This window comes from Callithrix jacchus, chromosome 15 (genome assembly GCF_049354715.1).
Source record: "Callithrix jacchus isolate 240 chromosome 15, calJac240_pri, whole genome shotgun sequence".
Classification (NCBI taxonomy): domain Eukaryota; kingdom Metazoa; phylum Chordata; class Mammalia; order Primates; family Cebidae; genus Callithrix; species Callithrix jacchus.
In genome coordinates, this window is record NC_133516.1 from 65741776 (window position 1) to 65753781 (window position 12006).

Below are 12006 nucleotides of genomic sequence, written 5' to 3' on the forward strand. Positions count from 1 at the left end.
AAAGAGGGAAATTGATTTTGAGGCATTATGGAATGTCCACTTGAAGGACATGGGATTTAGAGTGAGCTTTGAAGGAAGTACAGGACTTCAAAAGTTGGCTATTGGGTGGGGAGAATTTCTTTCCAGGTAGAAGGGAGAATAAGGGCATGGGAGTTAGTTGCATTAGGCCACTCACCACATAAACCTGACTACAGGGACTTAGCTAAACAGAGACATGCGTACAAGAAGCCCAAGGCTAATGCAGGATATTAAGGAGCCATCCATGTCCTGGGCTTCTTTTCTCTTTCTGCTCCACCATCCTTAGCCTGTGGCTTTGTTAATCTGTGTTCCCAGGGTGGTTGTTCCACCTCAAACCTCATTTGTGCACAAAGCAGGAAAAAGGAGAAAGAAAAAAGCGTAGGAAAGAAAGTGAAGAAGGAAAGAAAGGAAGGAATGGTGGGAGAAGGTGGAGCCTGTGTGAGGAGGGCAAAAATTTTCCCCAAATCCCTAGCAGACATTTTCTTCAGTCATATATCATGATAAGAAACAGGTTACATGGCCAGCCCTAGCTGCGAAGGATTCTGGGCAGGTGAGCATCATAGCTGCACATATTGCCCTCCTGAATATTATTATAGTTCTGTTAGTAGCAAGGGGGGAAGAATAGATTTGGGATAGGTGCTAAGCAGAGTTTGTGCCTTTGAGCAGAAGCCTAGAGATGAAGACAGGGCAGGGATTACTGGATAAATGGGAGAATGAAGAGCAGAATCTTGTGCATGGAATGGAGCAGGGGTATGTGTGTGTGCATGTCTGTGTGCGTGTGTGTGTTGAGGAGAGGACAGGACAGGACAAGATGGCATGGGATGGATTTATAGGTGTGGGGAGAAGTATCTGAAGAAAATAGTGGAAAAACATGTGTCAAATGCTAGAGATATGTGGCTTTAACCTGTCTTTTGAATTTCTCTGCAAAAGCTCCAGATCAGCCTGTTTCCTGTTTGATGGGATGGTGTGCATCCTTTACTCCCATCCTCTTCCCTCCTTGGTCTCATGTTATCAAGAACCTTGGATAGGCTGGGTGTGGTGCTCATGCCTGTATACAAGCACTTTGGGAGATTGAGGCAGGAGGACTGCTTGAGCCCAGGAGTTTGAGACCAGCCTAGGCAACATAGGGAGACTGTTTCTACAGTGTGGGGTAGGGGGAAGAACTTTGGATAGTTGTATTAAAAATGCCACTGTCAAACCTGTACCTTCATGTCAGTATCAGAAGATGATGGAAACACATCCTTTTCTTTCCCTCAAATTTACCTCTTATCTATATTTCAATTTTACATTATTATGCATATATTATACTGGTTGACTCTTTTATTTCCCTTTAGTGCCATACAATATCAACAGCATAAAACAATTGCGATTTTAGTTTTGTTAACTTCTAATCAGGAGAAAAAAATATATATACAGAAACATAATTCTAATCAGAAATATACAATATATATTTTTCTATATATATCTGATTAGTATTTATCAATCTAAAATCATATTTTATACATACGCACATACTCCCTCCTCCCCTGCATATATTTTCCAACTATAACAGTCTTTTTTTTTTTGGATAGATTTTGAGACTCTATTTTATTGTCAGCATTGTAGTTTTCTCTTTTTTTTATTATTACACTTTAAGTTCTGGGATACATGCACAGAATGTGCAGGTTTGTTACATAGGTATACATGTGCCACGATGGTTTGCTGCACCCATCAACATTAGATATTTCTCCTAATGCTATCCCTCTCCTAGTCCTCCATCCCCAACAGTCCTCAGTGGGTGTAATGTTCCCCTCCCTGTGTCCATGTGTTCTCATTGTTCAACGCCCACTTTTGAGCAAGAACATGTGGTGTTTGGTTTTCTGTTCCTGTGTTAGTTTGCTGAGAATGATGGTTTCCAGCCTCATCCATGTCCCTGCAAAGGACATGAACTAATTTTTTTAATGGCTGCATAGTATTCCAGGGTATATATGTCTATCACTGATGGGCATTTGGGTTGGTTCCAAGTCTTTATAGCAGTCTTTTCGAGAGTCAGATTTGTTCTTTAGCTTGGCAATTTCTTTTGTATCTCAGAGCAATTTTACTTTGGTCACTCTCTAAGCTACAGCTCTGTTTTTCCCATTGCTTGGCTCAAATTTTGGGTTCCTTCAGGCAATAGTTTCTGAAGATAACTATTCTGAAGAATAGTTGAAGAACCACAGAGAGCCTATCAGTATTAAGGGAAGTTACAAGCTTGTTATTACTCTTAAGTCGGGGATCAGCAAACTTTTTTTTTAAAGTGCCAGATAACAAATATTTTTGACTTGGCAGGTCAAATGGTCTTTGTTGCAACTATTCAACTCTGCTCTTGTAACAGAAAAGTAGCCATAAGCATTAAGTAAGTAAATGGGCACAACTATGTTCTGATAAAACTTTATTATTATTTTTTGTTTATTTATTTGTTTGTTTATTTTTGAGATGGAGTCTTGCTCTGTTGCCCAGGCTGGAGTACAGTGGCAAGATCTTGGCTTACTGCAGGTTCAAGCGACTCTCCTGTCTCAGCCTCCTGAATAACTGGAACTACAGGCACATGCCACCACTCCTGGCTAATTTTTTGTATTTTTAGTAGAGATGGGGTTTCACTGTGTTAGCCAGGATGATCTCCATTTCCTGCCCTAGTGATCCACTCACCTTGGCCTCTAAAGTGTTGGTATTGCAGGCATAATCTACCGCGCCCAGCCCTGATAAAACTTTATTTATAAGACCCCTGCTCTAAGTGAACAGCAGAACGAGCTTCTCTCCCTTGAGCATGCTCTTTGCCTCAGTTTCTTCTTTTTGTCTTCATATCACCATCTTTCCTCCACATTTGTCTTTATTCCTTTTTCATCATAACTTGTTTCTTACTTCCTTTTCCACATCTTGATTCTTTTCTTGTCACTTGCTGCAAGACATATCCTCCAGGATGCCTGGCAGATCCTCCTAGACTCATGGGATGACATCGGAAAGGAAACCTCAATCCTCCTTGGGTCTACTTGGTGACAGAGTTTCCTGGGATGACCAAATTGCGTGTCTGGCCATTTCTTAAGTAGACCTAACTCTTTGTGGGTAGCTTAAGATATGTTTTAGTTTATTAGCTGCATAATTCCTCTGGTTTCCTGGGACCTGCCTCTCTGAGATGACTAAGGGGATCTTTGTTTTGAAATGCCAGTGGAAACTGAAGCATATTTGAATGTTCTTTAGTTTGTTGTGTTCCCCCATCTCATCTGCATAGGTGAAGGCTGTTAGGGAACATGGGTGTGGAGTCTGTAAGAGAAACTTCCTGAGGATCTGTCGGAAATTGACATAATTTTACCTCCTGCAGATTTCCTCATTCAGGCAGGTTTTTTGGTCACCACATGCTTCCCCCAAAGACAGGATGAGAGTGAATGAGCTTCCGCGGAAGCAGGAAAGACTAAGAGTAGAGGTCAGGAAGAACTTTGGGGCTGTCACAACTGTATAGCAAGCAAGGCCAAGACCAGGGGATGTTTTGGTGTTCCCTAGGAATTGTTAAAAGAAGAGGACAGATTACTTCCTGTCCTCACTCTAAACAGAAAAATCGTGTGACAAAGGAAACAGCTTTCTGTTAGAAATTTCCTGTGCAGTATGGACTGAGGGCTGGGGATCAAGATTTGAGGCCCAAATGTCTCCCACTAGCTTCCTCTATGCAGACCCTTCAGGGTGCTGGCTGCTCACTTCAGCAGGGAAGACAACCACCTTTCCACGTTCTGAGTGAGGCTGATATTCTTCTGTCTTCAGAATTCTCTATTCCTCTCTTTTTCTCCCTGCTATGTTTTCTCTTAGCTTTTTAGCTATGCACAGCTGCTCCATTTTGAAAACAACAGAACAAAATAAACATTTGGAAACTTGACCAGCCTGTCTAGCTACTGTCTTATTTTCTTTTTCACTGCCCACACTTCATGAAGAGATGATTCCTCTCTGCGATTCCATCCCTTCACCACCCACTGGCCCCTGTCCTGCCTGTGATGTGGTTCTATCCTCTGCTTTGCTCCCTCACCACACACTGTCTCCCATAACCCAGTTCTGTGCTCCTCTTCCTCTGCTGAAGATCACTTAAAACCCACCACTTACCCAAATTTTGTATCCATGTCTTAATCCTCTCCGCCCCTCACTTCCCTGTGGCATCTGATATGTTTCACTCCTGTCTCCCTCCTGACACCCTCTCTCCTAGTCTCCATGGCCAACATATTCCCATGAGTTGTCTCTCTGGCCTATTGTTACTTTAAATCATTGGCTTCACTTCCCCACTTTGCCTGGGAAAGCCAGTTGGCAAGCTGTTGTAGAAATTCAAGATCATAGAGCTGAAGGTTGGGCTAGGATGGCATTAGAGGGAAAAGAGGGCAACGGGGGCAACGGCTGTTCTTTCTAAAGAAAACACAGGGTTAATGATAGCATGCATGCGGGGAGTAGAGGAAGGATAGGAACCCCACAAGTCTCTCAGATTCTAGTCTGTGACATTAGAATAAAGAATTCAGAAAAGTGGGAAGAGGTGCTGGTTCTAAGGCACATTTGATTTGAGTAGAACAGGACATAGATAATTCATCCAAAGAGGAAAGTTAATGGGAGTGGATAGAAAATCTTTTATCTCGGCCGGGCGCGGTGGCTCAAGCCTGTAATCCAGCACTTTGGGAGGCCGAGGCGGGTGGATCACGAGGTCAAGAGATCAAGACCATCCTGGTCAACAAGGTGAAACCCCATGCCTGTAATCCCAGCTACTCAGGAAGCTGAGGCAGAAGAATTGCCTGAACCCATGAGGTGGAGGTTGCAGTGAGCCAAGATTGCGCCATTGCACTCCAGCCTGGGTAACGAGAGCAACACTTCATCTCAAAAAAAAAAAAAAAAATCTTTTATCTCATTCATTCTTGGTGCTTCAGCCAGCTCCTAGCCCCTTAATCAATATTTCCAGCTGTCAAGCCCTCTCTCAGGTCCTCTGCCAACTGGACATAACCATAGTAATTGGACATTACTAATTGCTGATTGGACATTACCACCTGAATGCCCATCATCACTTCAGGCTCCTAACGTAGGAGAGGAAATGTGTGTGATAGGGAAATGGCATGGGAACTGGCCTAGGACTCATGAATTCCTGGGTCTGCTGTGGGAATTCGGGCAAGTCACTTTACTCTCTTCTTTTCAGTCTTCTCATTGTTGAAAAGAGGGGTTTGATTAAGTAATATCTTAATCACTTTCCCTAGATTGGTTTCTCTCCTCTCTCTCTAGAGGAAAAATTTCTCCTCTAGAAACAAATTTTTTCTGTTATGCCATTGTTCTCTCTGTTACGTAGCTAGGTAGCCTAGGAGGCTTCTTGGACTCCTGCTCACCCCCACTCCTTCTTTCCTGCCCACACCTGTTTCTCTCCATATATAAGGCATCAACACATGCTATTGTTTACTTTCTCATTGCCTTCCACAGCTTTCCATTTCAGTCACTCCCACACCCTCTTTGAAGCACTTCTACACTATGCTATGAACTCCGAACTCCTTCTTCCAGTATTCTAGCTCACCTACCTTCTGAAAACACTTCTTCCATCTTGTCCCATCCTGTCCCTTCCTTCCTTTAGGTCTTTGAGTAGGGGCAGAGGAAAGGGGGTATCTGTCAAGACGGCTTGGGAGCTTTTTCTAAATACATAGACCTGAACATAGCGCTTCTTTCCTCCACTCTGGCATTCTTAAGCATCATGTGAAAAAGTTTCTCCAGGTGATGATTTTCTCTCTGTCTCACTCTCTCACACACATCATTGTAACAAATCCACATTATGAAAATTTAAATATTTTATAGACTATAAAAATCCCCTCAAGATAACAGGTATTTCCTTGTAAGCACATATAGCTTTATCCCATTTACCTTAAAAATTGCTTTTAAAACAGTTTTATTGCAGTATAATTGACGTTTGGCAAATTGCATGTATTTAAAGTGTGAAATTTGATCAGTTTTGACATAATTTTACAGCTATAAAAACCATCACTGCAGTCAAGAACATATCCATCACCTCCAAAAGTTACATCATTCCCATTTTTAATTCCCCCCTCTCTTCCCTCAGCTCCCAGTTCCCAATTCTGGTCATCTCCAGACAATCACTGATCTGCTTTCTGTCAGTGTAGGTTACTTTGCATTTCCTAGAATTTTATAGAAATGGAATCATCTAGAATATACTCTTTGTTGTCTGGCCTCTTTGATTCTCCATAATTATTCTGAGATTCATCCAAGTCCTGCGTAGTATCCCATTGTATCAATATATCATAATTTGTTTATCTGATTGCTTGTTGATGGATTTTTTGATCACTTCCTGGTGTTGCTTATTATAAATGAAGTTGCTTTGAAGATTTGTGTACAAATCTTTACATGGATATGTGCTTTTATTTTTCTTGGGTAAATACCAAGAGTGGAATGACTGTGTCACATGGTAAGTGTATGTTTACCTAGTTAAGAAACTGCCAAACTGTTTTTTGAAGTAATTGTATCATTTTACTTTCAAAGTGTAGGGGAGTTCCATTTTGCATCCTCTCCTCATCCCCATCAACACTTGATATGTTTGGGCATTTGGATTTTAGACATTCCAATAAATCATGGCATCTCATTGTGCTTTAGTTTGCATTTTTCTCATGACTAATAGTATTGAGCATTATAAATCCTTATAGCTGTCTGTATATCTGCTAAAGTGAGTGTCTAGACAAACTTTTTGCCCAATTTTTAAAAGTTAGGTTGGCACTGTGGCTCACACCTGTAATCCCAGCAGTTTGGGAGGCTGAGGTGGGCAGATCACCTGAGGTCAGGAGTTCGAAACCAGCCTGACCAACATGGAGAAACCCCATCTCTGATGAAAATACAAATTAGCCAGGTGTGGTGGTGCATTTCTCTAATCCCAGCTACTCCGGAGGCTGAGGCAGGAGAATCGCTTGAACCCGGGAGGCAGAGGTTGCAGTGAGGCGAGATAGCACCACTGCACTCCACCCTCCAGCCTGGTCAACAAGAGCAAAACTCCATCTCCAAAAAAAAAAGGTTAGATTGTTTGTTTTCTTATCATGAAGGTCTGAGAGTTTTTTATATATTCTGAACACAGAGTGATGGCAGTGTGAGATGGATGGACTTGGCCCATCATTGTTGGTTTTGAAGATGGAGAAAGGGGACACAAGCTAAAAAATGCAGGTGGCCTCTAAAAGCTAGAAAAAGTAAAGAAATGGATTCTCCCCTTGATCTTCCAGAAATGACACATGCCTGCTAACATCTTGATTTTAGCCCAGTGGGACTCATTTCAGACTTCTGACTTCTAGAACTCTAAGGTAATAAAATTGTGTGGTTTTAAGCTACAAATTTTGTGGTAAATTTTACAGTAGTCATAGAAAGGTAATAGAGATTTTCAATTGTTCAAGCACTACTTGAAAAGACTATCTTTTCTTTTTTTTTTTTTTTTGAGACGGAGTTTCACTGTTGTTACCCAGGCTGGAGTGCAGTGGCGCGATCTTGGCTCACCGCAACCTCTGCCTCCTGGGTTCAGGCAATTCTCCTGACTCAGCCTCCCGAGTAGCTGGGATTACAGGCACACGCCACCATGCCCAGCTAATATTTTTTTATATTTTTAGTAGAGACGGGGTTTCACCATGTTGACCAGGATTGTCTCGATCTTTTGACCTCGTGATCCACCCGCCTTGGCCTCCCAAAGTGCTGGGATTATAGGCTTGAGCCACCACGCCCAGCCCAAGACTATAATTTTTATACTGAATTCCCTTTGATTTTTTTTATTCTTGAAAATCAACAATAGCAATTGATGATATATGTATGGGTCTGTTTCAGGACACCCCTCAATCTGTTTGTCTAGCTTTACACTAATACCACATTGTCTGTATTATGATAGCCTTATAAAAAGTCTTGTGATTGGGTAGTGTAAGTCCTCCAACTCTCTTCTTTTTAGTTATTTTGGCTTTTCTAGGTTCTGTTCATTGAATCAACTTGCAAATTTCTACAAAAAAGCCTATTGGGATTTCCTTCAATCTACAGATCAATTTGGGAAAAATGAATGTCTTAAGGATTTTGAGTGTTCTCATAATTCCATGACACAGTATTTCTCTCCATTTACTTAGATCTTCTTTAATTTCCTTCAGCAGTGTATTTTATCTTTGAGTGTATGGTTCTTACATGTTTTACAAATTAAACTAAGCCTTCAATTTTCGTATTTTCATGCCAATATAGTGATGTTTTAAAATTTCAAGTTCTAAATCTTCATTGCTAGATTATAGAAATATAATTTAATTTTTATATTGATCTTATATGCTGAAATCTTGCTAAACTTATTAGATCTAGTAGTTTTTAAAAATATATTTCATAGAATTTTCTAAGTAGCAATCATATCATCTTTGAATACAGTTTTACCTCTTCCTGTCCCATTTAGATGCCTTTAATTTATTTTTCTTATAACATTGTACATCTAGTACATTGAATAGGGGTAAGAGTAGACATCTTGCCTCCTTCTGATCTTAGGGAAAAAGCTTGCTGTTAACTATAGATTTTTGTTAGTTGCCCTTTATTAACCTAAGAGAGCCTCTTCTATTCCTAGTTTGCTGAGAATTTTGGTCAGAAATGGATATTGGATTTGCCAAATTATTTTCCTGCATCTAGTTAGATGATCATATGGTATTGCTTTTTAAAATTTTAGTTTAATTTTTATTTTTTGAGACAGGATCTGACTCTTGTGCCACCATGCTTGGCTACCTTTTTTTTGTAGAAATAGGTTATGCCATGTTGCACAGACTGGTCTCTATCTCCTGGGATCAAGTGATCTGCCCAACTTGGTCTCCCAAAGTGCTAGGATTATAGGTGTGTGCCCCATGCTTGGACTGGTATTGCTTTTTAAATATGGAATATTAATTTCCTACGGCTGCTGTAACAAAGTTGTACAAACTGGGTGGCTTAAAGTAATAGAAATTTATTCTGTCACAGTTCTGGAGACAAGAAGTCTGAAATCAAGTGTTATCACAGTCATGCTCCCTCTGAGACTCTGGGTAGAGTCTTTCTTTGCCTATTCCTAGCTTCTGGTGGTGGCTGTCAATTCTTGGTATCTGCTGCTGCGTCACTCCAATCTCTGCCTTTGCCATTACATGGCATTTTTCCCTATGTGTCTCTGTCTTCATATGAAGTTTTCTTTTTTTTTTTCCTTATCAGGACACCAGTCATATTGAATTAGAGTTTATCCTAGTGACCTCATCCAAACTTGATTATATCTGCAAACACCTTATTTCCAAATAAGGCCACATTCACAGCTACGAGGGGTTAGGACTTTAACAGATCTTTTTTGGGAATACAATTCAACCCATAACATATGGTAAGTTACATTGAATAATTTTCCAAATGTTAAACCAACTTCGTATACTTGGGATAAACCCACTTGGTCATGATGTATTATCCTTTTTCTATATTGTGGATTTGATTTGCTAAAATTTTATTAAGAATTTTGCATTTGGGGGGACTCAAGATGGCGTGGTGAGAACAACCCAGGATTGAAGCTCTCAGTGAATGCACGGAGAGGGTGAGTCAGGGCCGCATTTCCAGACTGATCTTTGTTGCCCACAGAACGGGGAAATTCCCAGGTATAAAAGAGATGCAGGACACCAGGCAGAGGTTTTGGCCGGTGCTGTAGCGCAGCGGCGCTACACAGCGTTCCGCACAAAGAGCACTGGTCTGGGTGCCCTGTTAAACCGGCAATCTGAGACTTGAGAGGGTTGAACTTGAGACTGAACGGGACTTGGACAGTGAGCCAGCCCAGGATATTCCAGGGAAGCAGCATTTGGGGTAGCGCAGTGGGACAAACAAAACGGCGATTCCAAACGCTCCGGGTGCGGGCACAGCTGAACCCAGGATGGTGCAGCTCCGTGGGGGAGGAGCATCCACCATTACCGAGGCAATCAGCCCCTACTGAGATACACGCCCATTGCTGATGCAGCCTGCTGTTGCCAAGGCAACCCGCTACAACAGAGAGACTCCACCACAGGGTGTAGCCTGTGGCAGCAGGGCAGAGACCGCAGCAGCACGGCAGAGCCTGCAGCAACAGGGCAAACCTCACACCAGCAGGGCAGAGCCTCGGCAGGCAAATAGTGACTAGACTGCCTCCTAGCTGGGTAGGACAGCACAACGGACACTCACAAAGAAAGCCCCAACCCCACCCCGAGACAGAGCATCTGAGAAAAAAGAAGGGGTTTTTTATGAGTTCAGCTGCAGCAGAATTAAACATAGCAGCCTAACAGCCCTGAATGAACAACAGAGCTCACAGCCCAGCACTTGAGCTCCTATAAAGTACAGACTGTCTCCTCAAGCAGCTCCCTGACCCCTCTATATCCAAAAGACTGACATTTGGCAGGCATCATTCTGGGACAAAGATAGCAGAAAAAGAAACTGGTAGCATCCCTCACTGTTCCGTAGCTGCTATAGGTGCACCCCAGACAAGCAGGGCCTGGAGTGGACCTCAGAAGTTGTACAGTGGAGGGGCTAGACTGGTAGAAGGAAAACCAAGTAACAGAAATACTTCGTCATCAACAATCTGGGTGTCTACTCAGAGACCCAACCAAAAAGTCAGCAACTACACAGACAACAGGTGGATAAATCCACAAAGATGGGAAGAAACCAGCGCAAAAAGGAGGAAAACACCCAAAACCAGAACACCCTGCCTCCTAGAAAGGACCAAAACTCCTCACCAGCAAGGGAACAAAGCTGGACGGAGAATGACTGTGACGAAATGACAGAATTAGACTTCAGAAGGTGGATAATGAGAAACTTTTGTGAGCTAAAAGAACATGTTTTAAATCAATGCAAAGAAACTAAGAACCTTGAAAAAAGATATGAGGAAATGATAACAAGAATGGATAACTTAGAGAGGAATATGAATGAATTAAAGGAGATGAAAATCACAATACGAGAACTTTGCAAAGCATGCACAAGTTTCAACAGCCGAATTGACCAAGCAGAAGAAAGAATATCAGAAGTCAAAGATCAACTCAATGAAATAAAACGAGAAACCAAGATTAGAGAAAAAAAGCGCAAAAAGGAATGAACAAAGTCTCCAAGAAATGTGGGACTATGTGAAGAGACCTAACCTACGTTTGATAGGTGTACCAGAATGTGATGAAGAGAATAATCCAAGCTGGAAAATACTCTTCAGGACATTATCCAGGAAAATTTCCCCCACCTAGCAAGACAGGCCAACACTCAAATGCAGGAAATACAGAGAACACCACAAAGATATTCCGCAAGAAGAGCAACCCCAAGGCACATAATCGTCAGATTCAACAAGGTTGAAATAAAGGAGAAAATACTAAGGGCAGCCAGAGAGAAAGATCGGGTCACCCACAAAGGGAAGCCCATCAGACTCACAGCAGATCTCTCAGCAGAAACACTACAAGCCAGAAGAGAGTGGGGGCCAATATTCAACATCCTTAAAGAAAAGAACTTTCAACCCAGAATTTCATATCCAGCCAAACTGAGCTTCAGAAGTGAAGGAAAAATAAAATCCTTTGTGAACAAGCGAGTACTCAGAGATTTTGTCACCACCAGGCCTGCTTTACAAGAGCTCCTGAAAGAGGCACTACACATAGAAAGGAACAACCAGTACCACCCATTCCAAAATCACACTAAATGGTAAAGAGCATCAACATAATGAAGAATCTACAACAACTAATGGGCAAAACAGCCAGCTAGCATCAAAATGGCAGTATCAAATTCACACATAACAATATTAACCCCAAATGTAAATGGACTAAATGCACCAATCAAAAGACACAGACTGGCAAATTGGATAAAAATCCAAAACCCATCAGTGTGCTGTATCCAGGAAACCCATCTCACATGCAAGGATACACAAAGGCTCAAAATAAAGGGATGGAGGAAGATTTACCAAGCAAATGGAGAGCAAAAAAAAGCAGGAGCTGCAATTCTCATCTCTGATAAAATGGACTTTAAAGCAACAAAAAT